General features: G+C 44.3%; 1 protein-coding gene across 2 annotated transcripts in view; it reads left to right on the forward strand.

The window, feature by feature from the left end:
* The window catches only part of raly (RALY heterogeneous nuclear ribonucleoprotein), a 77,170-nt gene that overhangs the window by 11,813 nt on the left and 48,186 nt on the right, over positions 1–17,171 (forward strand). For both annotated transcript variants that reach the window (XM_035387210.1, XM_035387211.1), the window contains exon 2: positions 1,799–1,883. The gene's annotated coding sequence lies outside the window, so the exon portion shown is untranslated. The remainder of the gene's footprint in view (positions 1–1,798; positions 1,884–17,171) is intronic.

A 17,171-nucleotide genomic window follows, 5' to 3' on the forward strand; every position in this document is an offset into this window, starting at 1 on the left:
GAAGCACTGTTAGCCAATCAGAGTGTCATTTTTTAAATGCAACGTAAAATGCAGGCGTGGATGGACAAATCTCTCTGTAGGTGCTTTTATGCATCGCAAAACAACAGAGTCTGCATCCCCACTCTGGTCCTGCCAGAGTAAACTTCCTGTGTAATGGCCCTTCCTGCTTTTTAACTGTGTTGTGCCGAATCCATCGCTGCCGATTCCCCTGATTGAAATCTTCCCTGCAGCTGGAGGCACTCTTGTGTGTGGAGTGGCTGAGACAGTGTAATTGGAGGCTCAGGTGTGCTGCCCTTGGTAGGAACAGACTTCCTCTTAATAAAGACGCCTCGCGCGTGGTGATTATCCTTTGAGCTGGAGCAGCTGTTCGGAGCTGCGATTTTCAGCATCCCAGCGGGGAGTCACATGACATGGAAGTCACATGACTGAGGCGTCTGTTCACTGGCAGTCACATGGCTCTCAGACTGAACCAGCCTCAGTCTTGACCCGTTGATGAATGGAGGGTTTGCTCCTTGTGGAACAAACACACATGTTGTTTAACACTAATTTACCTTTCCCAGGTGTAACAAGTCACAGATTTGCCCGAGGTGGGATTTGAACCTGGGTGTCTCACTTGGCCCCAAAGACCAACGTGTTACCAGGCAGCTAAAGGCAAAATCGCCCCTAGCTAGGAGCAACGTTATTATTTTGAATCTCAGGGTTGTGGTGCCAGAGTATTGCTGCAGTACACTGCTACAAGGCCTTCGCTCTATTGCACCTCACTGTGCTTACTAGCGAACTAGCCAAGCTGCACCCGCTACACAGGCACGGGATGCTTATGAGTACATCCTGTATCTCACTTAAATGCTGGAGTCATTTTTTTCTTCACAGACACCATTCAATGATTGCTTCCAGTCATTGCTGAGCCGTATTGCTGAAGGTAGGCTGACACTCACATTTTACTGTGAGTCTAAGTTCTAAGGACAGATACTGATTGAATTCAGAGCCTGTGTGGCATAATGAAGGAGAAGGTGTGTGTGTGTGTGTGTGTGTGCACTCACTTTGTAAATTAAGTTTTACGGTGTAGACAGGTATGATTCAGATAAGCATTTAACATTTTTATCCCTCATCTGTTGTGTGTATGACATTTTCAGTGTCTGCAATCTGTAACTTTACCTGTAGCTCACCTGTAGCAGTCTCTGTAACTCACCTGTCGCACTGTCTGTAGCTCACCTGCAGTAGTTTCTGTAGAACACCTGTAGCTGTCTCTATAACACACCTGTAGCAGTCTCTGTAGCTCACCTCTAGCAGTCTCTGTAGCTCACCTGTAACACTCTCTGTAGCTCACCTGTAGCACTCTCTGTAGAATACCTATAGCACTCTCTGTAGCACACCTGTAGCAGTCTCTGTAGCTCACCTCTAGCAGTCTCTTTATGTTACCTGTAGCAGTCGCTGTAGAACACCTGTAGCAGTCTCTGTAGCTCACCTGTAGCAGTCTCTGTAACACACCTGTAGCAGTCTCTGTAACACACCTGTAGCAGTCTCTGTAGCTCACCTGTAGCAGTCTCTGTAGCTCACCTGTAGCAGCCTCTGTAGCTCACCTGTAGCAGGCTTTGTAGCTGTGGTGGTTTCTGCTACACACCAGTGATACACACCTGCGGTGGTCTTTGCTACACACCTGTGGTACACACCTGCGGTGGTCTTTGCTACACATCAGTGGTACACACCTGTGGTAGTCTTTGCTACATGCCTGTGGTACACCCCTGCAGTGATCTTTGCTACACACCAGTGGTGATCTTATGCTTCTTTTCCTTTGCAGGAGCCATTTTGTAGTCCAGAGTGGGAGCATCAGGACCGAGCAGCAGTGATCACTCCAGCGTGTCCACCTGGCTGAGATTAGACAGGTATGTGCAGGTCCTTCTTAACACCCGGAGACAAAGCGCAGCCGATCCATCAGGCACCTGTGTTTAATCCAGGCACTTCCTCACATCCATCTCGGGACCTGTCACCTTGGCTGTCAACCTGTGATTCACTGCCTGTCAGTCAGCAGCCCACTTCCAGAATATTCTGCCCTCTCACAGGGAGATGGGCAGCACAGGTGCAGAGCTCCTGTATGTGTGCGTGTGTGCGCGCGCATGTGTCTGTGTGTGTGTGTGTATGTGTGTGTGTGTACATGTGTATAGGTTTGTGTGTGTGTGTGTGCATGCGTGTGTGTGCGTCTGTGTGTTTGTATGTGTGTAGGTGTGTGTGTGTGTGTGCATGTGTCTGTGTGTAGGTTTGTGCATGTGTGTGTGTGTGTGTGTGTGCGTATGTGTGTGTGCTTGGTCTGTCATTCTCAGTGCTGTCCTGTGCAGGTCACTCAGGTCTCTGACTGGTTAGATAACCATCACAGTTTCCCGGTCCCCTAAAGGGACGACATCAGCGCAGACAGTAACTGGGTCAGGCGCAAGCACTTCCTGAAAGGGCTCTGCAGAAATTAAATCATTCTTTAGTAGACCAGGCTACGCTGTGCTCGGTGTGTGTGCCCACAAATCATTTACCTTTGGAAAAAACAAACACAAAGGTAGACATGCCAGGGTCATGAAGAAGCCATTACATTTTAACAACACATAGCAGCACTGTTGGTCACATATAACTCAGTGTAAATTGTATGTTATATAGAATGCAGTAAAGGCAGGCCAGGCAGATGCTGCACCTACTTGAAAAGGAAAAAGAAATAATATGCAACAATAAATGTGCATTTTGTCATAAAAAAAAACAAAACATTTATTTTATTCAAAGGAAATGTGGCTCTTTTGTGAGTACTGCTCTGCCGAACAGAAGCAGAAATGCATAAAAAATAAATAAGACGGGAAAAGCTTTTGTCTGTTGTTTACGCGCAGTTTGCCGCTTTTGGCAGTCTTTCAGATATTGACTGCAGAACATGATTCATTCATTATTTTGTTTGAAGCATAAAATCCCCCCCCCCCCCACCCCCCTCCCCAGGCACGTACCTACCCCAGCACCCAGTACACACATTATATTTTTATTTAAGTCTTTCTGCATTTCAGAGATTTTCAGTTTTTCTGCAAACTCTAAACAAATGAATTTACAGCATCTGATTATCACAGTGGTTTATTTGGACAGGGTCATACGCGTTCCCCATTGGTCAGAAACATTTAACTGCAGTACATTTTAGGACGTTTGTAAATGTTAAGGCATAAAGCCAAATGGTACTTACAAATGAATAATTGAACTGATCAAGGCGAGGGAATTGACTTGTAACAGAAAGCAGTGACAGTATAGACACTTACCGTCCACTTTATTAAGTACACCTGTCTAGTAAAGGGTAGGACCCCTGTTTGTCTCCAGAACAGCCTGAATCCTTCGCAGCATGGATTCAGCAAGGTGCTGGAAACATTCCGTAGGGATTTTGCTCCATGCTGACTCGATAGCATCATGTTCCAGCAGATTTCCCGGCCACACGTTCAAGTTGCATACCACCTGTTCCACCTCATCCCAACGGTGCTCTATTGGATTGAGATATAGGGACATTGCAGGCCATTGGAGTAAACCGAAGTCACTGTAATGTTCATGGAACCAGCTTGAGATGATGCATGCTTTGTGATATGGCACATTATCCTGCTGGAAGTATCCATTTGAAAAAAGACTGTGGCCATAAAGGGATGCACATGGTCAGCAATTATACATAGGCGTGCTGTGGCATTCAAATAATGCTCAGTTGGTATTAAGGGGCCTACTGTCTGCCAAGAAAACATTCCCCACACCATTACACCACCAGCAGCAGCCCATTAACACAAGGCAGGATGGATCCATGGACTCGCGCTTTTTACGTCCAATTCTGACCCGACCATCTGCACCTCTCCGCAAACACTGAGATCCGTCAGACTAAGCGATGTTTTTCCCCAATCTTCTGTCGTCCTGTATTGGTGACCACGTGCCCACCGTAGCCTCATTATTCCTGTTCTAAGCTGACAGGAGTGGAGCCCGGTGTGATCTTCTGGTGCTGTAGCCCATCCGCTTCGAGGTTTGACGCGTAGCTCGTTCGCAGACGTCCTTCTGCCCGCCACTCTTGTCACCAGATGTTGTTCGAAAATGTATGCGATTTCCTTTAGCTTGAACGAGTCTGCTCATTCTCCTCTGACCTCTCTCATTAACAAGGTGTTTTCACCCCCCAGAACTGCTGCTCACTGGGTGTGTTTGTTTATCACACCGTTCTCTGTACACCCTAGAGAGACTGCAGTGTGTGGAAACCCCAGGGCAGCTATTTCTGAGATGCTGGAACCACCACACCTGGCTCTAACAATCACACCCGGGCCAAAGCCGCTTAGATCACACATCGTGTCCATTCTGTTGTTGGGTCAAACAAAATAAATGAAACCTCTTCACCACGTCTGCATGCTTCATATATTTAGTGTCAGCCATATGATCTGCCGTTTGAAGGAGCAGGCTATTCGCATTAACGAGCAGGTGTACCTAATAAAGTAGCCACGTTTTACGTGTGTGTGTATACAGTATACACACACACACACACACACACTACCACACATTCATTCAAACATACAAATATAGACAAAGAGAATTAAGTAGGCAACATACTTTACACTGTCAAACAATCAAACCAAAAAGAAAAAAAAAAAAAATGACATTAAACTATGTCCTTAAAGTTAATTTCAGTCCTCCTCACATGTGAGGCCTGCATTGAATGGCGTATGTTTGCTCGCTGAAGGTGGAGTCGACAGCAAGGCGATGCAGGTGGCGCTCTGCTTCCTCTCCCTCTCGCCGCACACCGATCCTCCCGAGAAACACCTTCCCTGGGAAGATGATTTTCGTGTCACGAAACAACAGTCACAATTCATTTTCTCGAGATTGCGGCATATGGCATTATCCGTCCGGGGTATTGCCGTTGCGAATTATCGGCTGCACGGAAGAATCCGTTCTCGTTAGCGCGGTATATCAAAAGAAGATCTTGCATCATTTAATAATCCCGTTGTTCCCTCTTGAACTAACGCCTGCAATCGGTTTTGGGCTAATTTGAACACATCAACACGTATTCACGGGGGGAAATGTAACAGCTTTATGTCATTTGAACTGGGCAAATGTGCTTGTAATCTATTTACGAGCCGGTTCTGACACGCTGACTGGAGTGGTCTTTGAGACAGGACAATTTGGTTATTGCACATAATGCACTTACCGTGGCTCTGCGCAGTGCTTTAAGGGGTTGTTTTCAAAAGAATGTCAGCGAGTATGCAGATATAACGAGCATTTGCATTCAGCTTGCCTGCAGTAATCCATTTTCAAAAGACACTAAATTGTTTTCCCCATGCGTGTGAATCCTACCTGCATCACACCCTGTGATAATGGGTGTGTGATGCATTTATCTTTTCTTATTTATTGCGTTTTCTTTGTTTTTTTTTTTTTTTAAATGTTCGATTAGTAGGGCAGTTGATTTTGTGCGGAATTCTCTGGAAGGTTCACTGTTGTCGGTCACTGTGAGAGAGAGAGCTCAAGCTCACTGGAGCAAAAGCTGCACTTGAGAACACGTGCATACAACCCAGTGCACCTAGCGCACGCAGGACTGCTCCCTCAGGCGACACTCACCAGACTCTGAAAATAACCGTCCAAGTGTGCAGGACATTAGCTGCATGTCTGTAGTTTTGCAGGCTGTTGAAAATACCCCACAATATCCTACTCTGACTCTTCTGTTCCAGTGTGTGGATGGGCCCCTTCGCCTGGTTTCTGTTAAGGCAATGTTCCAGTGTGTGGATGGGCCCCATGGTCTGGTATCTGTTAAGGCTCTGTTCCAGTGTGTGGATGGGCCCCATGGTCTGGTATCTGTTAAGGCACTGTTCCAGTGTGTGGATGGGCCCCATGGTCTGGTTTCTGTTAAGGCTCTGTTCCAGTGTGTAGATGGGCCCCATGGTCTGGTATCTGTTAAGGCACTGTTCCAGTGTGTGGATGGGCCCCATGGTCTGGTTTCTGTTAAAGCTCTGTTCCAGTGTGTGGATGGGCCCCATGGTCTGGTTTCTGTTAAAGCCCTGTTCCAGTGTGTGGATGGGCCTCATGGTCTGGTTTCTGTTAAGGCTCTGGTCCAGTGTGTGGATGGGCCTCATGGTCTGGTTTCTGTTAAAGCCCTGTTCCAGTGTGTGGATGGGCCCCATGATCTGGTTTCTGTTAAAGCCCTGTTCCAGTGTGTGGATGGGCCCCTTCGCCTGGTTTCTGTTAAGGCACTGTTCCAGTGTGTGGATGGGCCCCATGGTCTAGTTTCTGTTAAAGCCCTGTTCCAGTGTGTGGATGGCCCCCATGGTCTGGCATCTGTTAAGGTATTCATAGCATTAAAGAAGGAGGTTAGCTGTAGAAAAAGAGGCTGACTTTCTTTCCATTTCACCCAATTGAATCGTCACTCAGGATGGTTAACTCAGGATTTATCGGTGCATCTCCCAGTGCCTTAACACGGCGAGGTGGGAACATTCGCTCTGCCTTGCACCTGTAAACGGGCGGCCATTTTACCTGCTCTCCTTCCGACGGTAGACATTTCCAGAGACCTCGATGTTGACACGTAATAGGGAAGCCGTGCCAGGCTGGTGGGCTCGAGCGGCAGAGCCGAGGCTGTGAGCAGCCGTTGATTTGCGCATCTGCTGCCGTTAATCACCAGAGAGAGAGCCGTGCGTGAATTATGCATGCGCCCAAGTGAAAATTTTATGAAAATGTTATTCACGCATTTATCGAAATTTGTCAAACATCTCAGCTGCGTCTTCTGAGCCACTGTTATCAAGCGAGAGAGTAGGCCAGAGGGGCAATTTGCTCGAGTCGACTAACAACGAATGAATGCAGTCTTAATTTAGCGATGGGAATGTAGGTATTTGCGGTTCGCCCAAATAATTACTTTGCTGGAAGAATGGCTTTGAATGAGAGGTTTGGTAATTTGTTTTTTCCTGGTTTTAGGACCGGTTAAGATTCTGAAAGCCCAGAAATTTGCATGCCATTCAGTTGGTCTTTTTCGTGAAGCAAAATTAATCGCAAAATGTTAAAATGAAAGCACTGTTTAATTTTAGTTATGCAACTGTATTTTAGTGTTTTTTTTTTTTTTTGTTTTTTGGATATCCTTGCTAAATGATATTTTTTTTTACAGTAGGTTGTGATGTTTACAAATTATGGACTGCCTTTCTGCTAAGCTAATGCGTAAATGGGTTTTTCATATAGCACCTGAAGCACCACAGATTAAACACGGTCAATGCGATGTGTTTCCATAATAACCATTTGAATGCGCAGAGAAAGCGTTGAGGACATGCTGGTTTATCCTCGTAATAAAATGTCCAGTGCAGCCGTGGCTGCGCTCTCCTTCTTCATCATCTCACGGGCGCCTTCCCCCTCCTCGCTGGCAGTAAACAATATTTAATGCCTGACCTGTGAAGAGCAGCCGACTGTCCGCTCAGCTTGAATATGTAATTGAACAGTAATGTAAAAAAGAAAGAAAAAAAAAAGATTACCCAACAGCGCCTGATATGGTGTTTTTAAATTGATTTCAATTTAAGTTCTGTTTCGCTTTAAATGTCCATAAAATTAAATTTAATGCAAGAAAAGTTCAGTTAATGCTACTTCTACTACTACTGCTAATAAATATAATAATCATAACAACAACAACAACAAGAGCAGCAGCAACAGCGACAACAGTAATAATAAGTTTGAACACAAGGTTCGGGAGAAAATCGCAGACCGCAACAGGTGCTTAGTGGAGGACGCTGCTGATGGAGACGGAGAGGCGGTAATGAAAAGGCGCGTCTGAAGGCGTGTGGGGGACTCGGAGACGGCGTCGGACCGCGCTGCGCTTCGGCAGATAAGGGCCCTGGTCGCCCGCGGCCCCCCGGGGGGCCTGTCGCGTTTCGGTCCCCGTGAATAATTAACGAGGCCTGAGAAGCTCCTGTAAATAGGCTGATATGTCCGTACTGGCCCCCCGAGGGCCCCTCCTCTTTGGTTAGCGACCTCAGCTCACCTCCTGTTCACGCAGAAGGCCTCCGCTGCAGCATATATCGTACGGGCACGAAATGAAATTTCCCATAATGCAGTGGGCTGCCACTCAAAGCAGCTCGGTTTTGTTCTTGTTAAACTTGGAGGAAGTTGCTGTTTTACAAGCAGCGACGCTTTGGATCGACGCTCTAAGCTTTTCGGAGGGATCTGTGTTTTCATCGTCTGTGTGTGTAACAGCTGTCGCGCACTTTCCCTCGATCTCTCGGATTATAATTGTACCAAATGCGATGAGTCTTTTTCCTGGATGCTGGCGCAGAATATTTAGCAGCTATGTTGCTGCATGTGGGGTACGAGGCCTTCTGTAGAAACAGTCTGCAGTGTCTCTTATCCTTTGTTTCCAAACGCCTGTCATTTTTCTCCGGTTGTTCCATGGCATGTGAAGGAGAAGCAGAACGAGCAGGTTTAGACTGGCATGGAGCTGTACAATTCCTGCAGGCCAAGGAAAGGGACTCTGTAAGACGCATGCGTGCGTGTCCTGAAGTAATCTGGCATTATGTGCACATTAGCTGAGGGAGTAAGAACAGGGTGTGAATTATACCCACACACTGTTTACCATGACATTTCATTAATGTTTACACTGATGATGTCATTGGCAGCAATAAGCATCCAAGGCCACGCGGGCATCCATAACACAGAACAGCCGCTGAGGCTGCACTCACGACCCACAGCCTTACCGGCCAGCTCCGTGCCTTCCCACGCCCGTTTATTTATCTGAAGAACCTTCCCTCCAAGGCTGAGTATGGCAATGCAATTAACCCTTCAAAGAGTCAGTGTTCTAGAACTCCATTGCCTTCCATTACCAGTAGTGATTGTGACATCAGCGTTAGAATGTTCAGTTAAGAACATTCTAAGCACATGTTTGTGATCTCACACCTTAAATGGTCAAAGACTGTGACAGAATGCAGGCCTGTGCCCCTATGCCCCTCCCACCCTCTTCTCCACCAGAGTGCCCCATTCCTCCTGCTGAAAAATGACAGTCTCCAGGTCAAGTGGTTCGAAATGAAAGCATTTCCTTTTGCATCTCTTTCCCACTTTAGTGGGTGTGAATCATAGCGTCATGGAGAGCGGTATCATCCACACTCTTTGGAACCTGAGACCAGGCAGATGTTAAGATGCTCTCCTTTACTACTGGGAAATGCTCATAACAAACCCCTTCCTGATGCTTTTACATTGAACCAATCAGAAAAAAAATCTAAAATACATTACAAATGTTTTTATGCATTACATTCCCCTTCACAAATCTGACTGAGATGCAGATGGTTGACTGTATCAGTCAGTTTTTAAGCAAGAGGTACTATTGCAAATTAATAGAATCTAGAATTTTGGAATTTTTTCCAAAAACAAAAAATTATTTGGGATTTTTGAGTACAATAAATAAGCACACAGACACTATGGGTTGTAGAATTTTCCTGTTTTCAATCAGACATCAAATCAATCTTTGTTTTATATCTTGTCATTTACAGTCAATTTGGTGACTACTATAGTCTTCAGGTGAAAGAGTAACATGACTCAAATAGATATAGATTGAATGAGTGATTATGTTTGTAGGAGCTTTAGAGTCTTATATAAAAAAAACAGTTACTTCTTGCAACAGTACCTGGGGGAGGTCACTCCAAATCTTTGGGGCATTGTGTATTTTGCAGACCATTTATAGAGTGAGACCTGTCAAATAGAATTTCAGTTTTTCAGTCAAACATAATGGTGCATTTACACCATATTATTAGAAGAATGTCGTTCAATCTCTTCTGATATGTGCAAAATGTCTTGGTTAGACACATTTTAAAACTATGAAAGTACCTGCATGTAGAACGGAAAGTGGAATTTGAATTATCTGGAGGAGAATGATAGTTATTTCTAGTTATTTGATTGTGACCGAGGTCTGTATTCAAGGACGTTTTGCCTTTAACTTTGACTTACAAGTAAACAAAAGTCTTGTGCTTCTGAACAAAGTCTGGTGAGTTAGATTTATGGGAAGAAGAAAATGGCTCTATGATCTAAGCTGAGCGAGAATGTTTACCCTTGAATTCAAATTCAGTCAACATTCAGGTTTAATGTTGACTTAGCAACAATTAAAAGCAAGAATAATTATTTTTTTAGTTTGTCAAGTCCAGTAATCACTTGAACTAAGTTAAATTGGGGCTGTGATATATTTGCCAGCATTAAATTACATTACAGGCATTTAGCAGACGCTCTTATCCACAACTTTTACATTGTATCCAAATTATACAGCTGGATATATACTGATGCAGGTGAAGTACCTTGCTCAACAGCAGTGTCCTACTGGGGAATTGAACCAGTGACCTTCAGGTTACAAGACCAACTCCTTACCCATTATTTTAACTGAATACTAATGCTATACTAAATGAAAGCTCAAGAACACTGCTGCATATGTATAAATGTAAGCCCTGTAAGTGCTGCAAGTTTATAGCGATAACAGCAACGGCAACTTTATCTTCACGAATGACCAGGTTCGAAGAGACAGAGCCAAACGCCATCTAAAAGATGTAAGCACCATCCGTTACTTTTAATAGCATCATTATAAAGCTTAATTAAGGTTTATTATTTTTTTTTAACCATTTTTTCAGAGTTGGCTGGACTCTGTGTATTGTAAGTCATTGCAAATGCGAATACTTGATTGTTTTCATCAGTTCAATTAAATATTCAGTCACTGCCGTGTCAACACGAACAAATGAATAAATTCTGTGCCACTAATGGCCAAGAACTTGGCCAAGAACTCTTGCATTCCTGTCGTATGCACAGTATTCCTGTACGTGTGTATTTGTGTATGCGTGTGTGTGTGTGTGTGTGTATTTGTGTGTAATGTTTTCTGTTCAAGGCAAGCAATTGAATTGAGCATTTTGATTCTTTCATTTTTGCAGCACTGCTGATAGAGCATGCTCTTGAATCAGAGTAATGGAAGGGAAATTGGAGTTTAACCAGCACATTTTACAGTCTTGCTTCTATAATACAGTAAAATACAGCTCTTACAAGCCAAGGGCACACATCCTAACAAAGGCTTGTGTTTATCATTGTTTTAATCCTTGAAATTCTTGTATATTTCCCATATATTGTAAAGTGTTGCAATATACTGTTAATGTATTTTATGCCTGTATACAGTTATGCAAGTAAAATTATATAATTTTATAAAGTTTTTTTTATAACAGGCTGCCTTATAAAATGGGCCTTTTCAGTCTGGTGACAGGCAGATGCTGTAGACGATCTGCACACTTTCAGACAGATGTATAAATCTATGTAACTTATGTGTGGCCGGTGCTGCACCAAAGGTGCTTGGCACTGTTGCCTGACATGAAGGAGGTTCCGGGTTCAAGTCCCATCCTCTCTGTGTGGTGTCTGCATGTTCTCCCCGTGTTTGCGTGGGTTTCCTCCGGGTACTTCCTCCAGTTTCCTCCCACGCCGAATGGTATACATACCAGGGTCCTGCCACTGCCCTTGCCCAAGGCCCTGGCCTCAGAACTGCAGTTGGTCCCTGGGCACTACACTGGGGCTGCCCACTGCTCCTAAGTTGCTAGCATGGGTCAAATGTAGTGGACAGATTACCTCACTGGGTTCAATAAAGTGTATCTTATCTTATGCTATCACCAGAGGTACAACCCCAAACCAACAGCGTAAGACACAAATCATGTCATTCTGCATTTCTTACAGTATGTACATCGATCCTGATGTTCTTTTGTACTGTTTTAAGTCTCAGTGAATGCCCAGCATGGTATCAGCGTCCTGTGGCTTCATGGTTATCTCTCTGGCTTGCGTTTGCATTTCGCGCAGGTCTCGTTGGATAGGAACGGTCACATGTACTCTCGCCGGTGATGGCGTTAAGTTAATGTAGAGACGGCTACAGTGCTAATGTAGAGTTCCAATGCGGCAGCTTAGAATCTTTCCTTCTCCGGTCTGTCAGATAGCCTGCAGGGGCTAGTAGCCGTTCGGCGCTAATCTCTAGCCGAAACCCGCTGGCCGTCGTAGCCTGGATTAAGAGAGGGAGCTGTCCGGGGTCCTCACTTCGTAGGCCCGTGATTCCCTCTTCTGGATCGGGGATTAGGGATCGTTCTGCTAACATTCACGCTCATTGTAATTAGCATTGTTGTGAAGTGGCCTTGAAAGGGAAATGAGAACATATGTATCACTTTTGATGTGATGATCCTTTGTCTTGTCGCTCTGCTAGATTCTGGCTGGCTTGTTCTTTCATCTCTGTGGTCTGAGGGGAGGACGGCAGAGGGGGCAGGACAAAAATCATTAAAGAAAAAAAAAATAGTATAGATAAAAGAGCCTGAATATTGCAGCCTCCCATTCTGTGTGAACTGATCTGGTTAAAGAAAAACAAAAGAAAAGCATTTTTCCTTTTCTCCATTGAGGATGTGTACAAGACTCCGGTAATTCGGGTTCGGCTGCTTGCCAGTCGCGCGTGGGCTAATTTTTCTGCGTTTTCCGAGGCCCAGGGTACTTCCCTTTGTCATTAGCGGTGTTGGGTTTCCACACCCTCCTGCGTCGCACACGTAAATGCCTGTGGCAGTCATAACCGCAGCAGATTTATGCGTGTGAACTCTGGAAGATCCTGCCCTGTCGAGATGCCGTACATAAGAAATGGTTTGTCCCTGGGGAAGAACCTCCCCCCCCCCATAATATTATGCAAAAATCCTACATTCTTGTCCTCAGAACGCACACGTCAGGCACGCGAGGTAATGCAGAGCATATATTTACGGGTACTGCGTAGAATGTTCCAGAGCTGTCTCGAAGACTGCTCGGAAGCTGCCTCGAAAATCGACCCTGGGTAATCTTGCCATTTTCTTGTCTGTTTTCAATTCTGCTTAAATTCTCTGCTTTTGCATTTTTCCCCTTAATGAGGTGAACTTTTTGCTTTATGAGATGACATGTATAAGTTTGCTGTGGCTTGTGTGTGGTTGGAATGGGTAGCAGGGCCTGAAGATGATTGGCCTGAAGATTGCTGGGTGTGGCTAAAGCCACTGGCTGTCTTTTCATTGGATGTCTGCTGGCCTATTTTTTAGACAGCCTCAGATGAGTGGCGGGATTGTATTGGTTTGACTGAATGGCACATGCTCTTGAAGCAGCTAATTGTGTTGGACTGAACCTCACATATTGTTTCAGTCAAGTAAGATTTAATATAAAGTTATGTTTGTTTCGAAAAACCTGCTGTTTTTCCTTTTGCTGTTTGTCGAAATGTTATTGTCAGATTGAAACGATATTGCTTCTCTGGTGTTTTGAGTTGCAAGTCAAACCACTTGCCATTGTTCCTACAAAGAAAACATTTCCATACCCTCTCAATGGCGAGATAATGGCTCAATTAACTGTCATTTACGGCACCAGTGTGAAAAAGGAGAGATCTTTTTATTCCAAATCTGAATGGGGAAAGTCATTAGTGGTCCTATTCTGTAGAATTACTCACTCTATTTCCTGTTCCTGTGCCAGGGCCCTCCCCTTAGTGATCCCCATTACCCATAATTACAGGGAATACATGTAAAACCAGGCCTTCAGTTTGACTTAATTAAAATGTCCCTGTTCTGTGTGTGCATATATGTGTGTGTGCGTGTGTGTATGTGTGTGTGTGTGTGTGTGTGCGTGCTTGCGTGTAGCATTTACAGGGTGCTTTAATTCACCCAAAATACATGAAAACCTAACCCAAAAACCACAAAATATATATAAACAGTCATAGGTGTTGGACAGGACAGGTCAGGCCAAAGCTGGGCTGTATTCTGTACACTGTTGGAAACAAGTATAACTGGCTGCATTTGAGCTAATTGATGGGCATAATGGGATTTGTGGTGCAAGAAAGGAAAACTGTGATTGTTTTTTTATATTTAAATAAAGTTTTCCCCCTTTTACAAAACGAGCCATCCAGCGGCCCCTTTGAACATATGAATGAAATTATCTTTGTATGTGATGATCATTTTGCCCAACTTCACATTGTAACAGGACCAAAAGCTGTGGAGGGGGTGTAAATATTTAACAGGAGGTGTTTGTGTACGGTGGGGGAGCACAAATGATGTGTACACAAAGCGCATTGATGTGAAAATGATGGAGAAGTCTACCTCCCTTTTGCAACTCAAAAAAATATCACTAGCATAGCAATGCAGTGTAGAGAGCATCCGGCACTGTGTAAAGCCTTGACTTGAACAGCTTTGTGGGTCTCTGCCTGCACTGCATGACATGACAAGGCCACTCCATTCGCTGGAAACTCTCTGAAATCGGCGGACGGTGTACCTTTAGCTCATATCCACCTATGTCGCCTTGTTTCACTGAGAGAACTTCACCTGAAAAAACCGTTCGTCGCTCGCCTTGTTAATCCGCTTCATGAATTTATGAACTGCTGTTCTCATCGGTGAAAATGTGCGTCGGGTCTGTCAATCCCATGTGTCCCTGAATCAGTCTCTTAGTGGGAAGTGTGTTCGTTCTGACGAGCGATCGCCCATGTTAATTACAGTGTGCTGGGAATCACGCTCGTTAGCACTGGGGTTGCCATAGATACCGAGTTGATTGCATCCCTAGCGTGGATTTGACATATGAGATGTTTTTTTTTAAGAAAAGTCCACCCACAAATATGATAAATGTATTTTTTGCTATGCGCTGGTGGTAATACAATATAGTACACCTAGAGTGTGATCTGTCCAATATGATGTTTGAACCTACATTTAGAAAAATGACACATAATAAGCATTAGCACGGACAGCACTCTAAGTCCAGTCATTCCCAGAGCTAGCATTAACACAGACTGCACTCTAAGTCCAGTCATCCCCAGAGCTAGCATTAACACAGACGGCACTCTAAGTCCAGTCATCCCCAGAGCTAGCATTAACACAGACTGCACTCTAAGTCCAGTCATCCCCAGAGCTAGCATTAACACAGACGGCTCTCTAAGTCCAGTCATTCCCACAGCCGGCATTAGCATGGACGGCTCTCTAAGTCCAGTCATTCCCAGAGCTAGCATTAGCACGGACGGCTCTCTTTGCCTTTGATGTGACACTGATCATGAACAAACAGAACAGGACCTCTATCTCTTGCTGCCTCCTCACTTTAGATCCGGGCTGTGAGATACTGTCTTCCTGGCGTCTCTGCCCAGAAAAGCCTCAGACATCAATCACGCAATGATGGACAGGAAGGACAGCAGGAGAACAGAACCTTGAAACAAAAAGCCCCAATAAACTCCATTCTCCTCATTTTCTTCCTTTCACTGTCATTCTGTTTTCTGTGACAGGGGGAATGAACTACATGTACATTACAACAAACCCAGGCTCTGTTTTTTGGAATGACCTCACTACTGGTTTGATTTATAGAACAAAAAGGCTTTTATCTTCCTTTTCTTGTTAAGTTTCACAGAGGCAAAAATGAAAGTGAAATCTTCTTAGCGAGCTGAGCCTCGTCCTCCCTGCTGGGCAGGCTTTCTTGGAGTTTGTGATAGCGTTTGAAAGTTAATCAGGACTTCTCTCACTACATATCAAACTGCATATAAAAAACAAACCTCATATCAAACTAAAACTATGAAGCTTAAGCACTTCATTTTGAAATTCATGGGTTCTGTTAATACTTGTCTGTTATACAGTTGACCATTTCACGGATACATGTGTGCATACTGCACATGTAGTACATATACAGATGCGTTTGGTCGCCCAGTACGTATCCGTTCGAAGTTGCTCACGCCAGTTCACCTGTGTGACATTTTGCAGGCTTGGAATCTCCGTTTAAATTGTAGGTGCTGATGTCACAAAGGGTAGCAGCTGGGCTGATTGGTTGATCTCAGACCTTCGAGATTGCATTCTACAGCCACATGGTTTTGAGACTTCTTTAAAAATAGTAAGTATTCCAAGCTGAAAATAAAATGTTTTTTTTTTTTTTATACATATATTTTTTTGTACAAGCAGTTTCACTTTTTAATCCAGTGGTTATTTTTCAGTGTTAGGTGTAGGATCACTCTGTATTTGATTAGACTCTGTATTTATTAATCGTATGGTAGCAACAGTCTGAATCTCTTGCCACTTGTAGATGAATCCTGGCTCGATGAGAGTTCATCCAAATGCTGGTTAATCACAAGATTTATTGGCCAAATAGCCCTTCCCGTAGGAAATGATTTAGAAGTTGAAGAGAGAAGGCATGCCCGATGGTATATTTATCTGCTGTTTCCCACATCTTTGGCACATAAGAAATGTCCTGCAGTCAAGGGGGAGGGGGGTTGGGGGGGGTGGGGGGGAAGTATTAGTTTACAAATCTTCCATTACCTTGAGCAGCCAAGTGGAAAAATGGGTTCTTCTTTCCATTCCATTATAATGTGAGATGAATCGACACTCTGCGCTAAGTATCTCAGATAGTGCGATGCTAAGGTCTTCCAAGCATTCAGTTATATTTTACCGTCAGATCCAAGGAATTGATTTGATTTCCTTTCTATATTCCTTTGGAATAACATTTTTTTCCCTGTGTGAAATGGCTATGAAATGCTAACGTGGTTTTTCCATCGGTCTGCCAGAGGTTGGGGCTCAGAGAACGTATTTAGCTGCTGCTTTTGTGGAAACATTAAGCGATTTGACAGCAACGCTGCTTCCGTCTGGGATGTTTCGCTTCCAACCGGATTAAAACCCCTGCAAAGGTCACTATGACTGGGAAAGAAAGGTAGTAAAATCTTGTTTTACCTGCAAGGAGTGTCAGTCACGTCACTGTCTTATTGATTCAATGAAATTGAGACCTTTTCTGGAGGTAAAGGCCAGATCCGCTCCGTCCTGCTATCTTCCTGTCCAGCTGCGTTTCTTCATACATAGATTCTGATGTGCAATGACGTGTGGCATTATGTGGGGCGCATTAAACCCCATCGATATCAGTGCCGCTCGGCACAGCTTCCTATTGAGTTATTACTTGAAAGGGAGAGCGGCAATCAGATGTAATTTAGGATGTGAGACAGCTGGGCTATGGAGATTCCCTTGCAGGTTGCACTGAAAAAAGGCAATGAAGTTTCAGAACACTTTGAAAGAATTCTTCACTGCAGGCATTTAATCCATCAATTGAAATTTCTGGAACTCTGACCTTTGGTATGGACAAAGATTTCTTCCACGCCAGTTGAGCGGATAGAAAAGACTTCTACAGTTAAACTTCCCTGATCATGCCCGTTGTCAGGTTCACGTCTGGACAATTCAATGCCTCATGCTTTGAAA

The sequence above is a fragment of the Anguilla anguilla genome, chromosome 13, assembly GCF_013347855.1.
Source record: "Anguilla anguilla isolate fAngAng1 chromosome 13, fAngAng1.pri, whole genome shotgun sequence".
NCBI classification, from domain to species: Eukaryota; Metazoa; Chordata; class Actinopteri; order Anguilliformes; family Anguillidae; genus Anguilla; species Anguilla anguilla.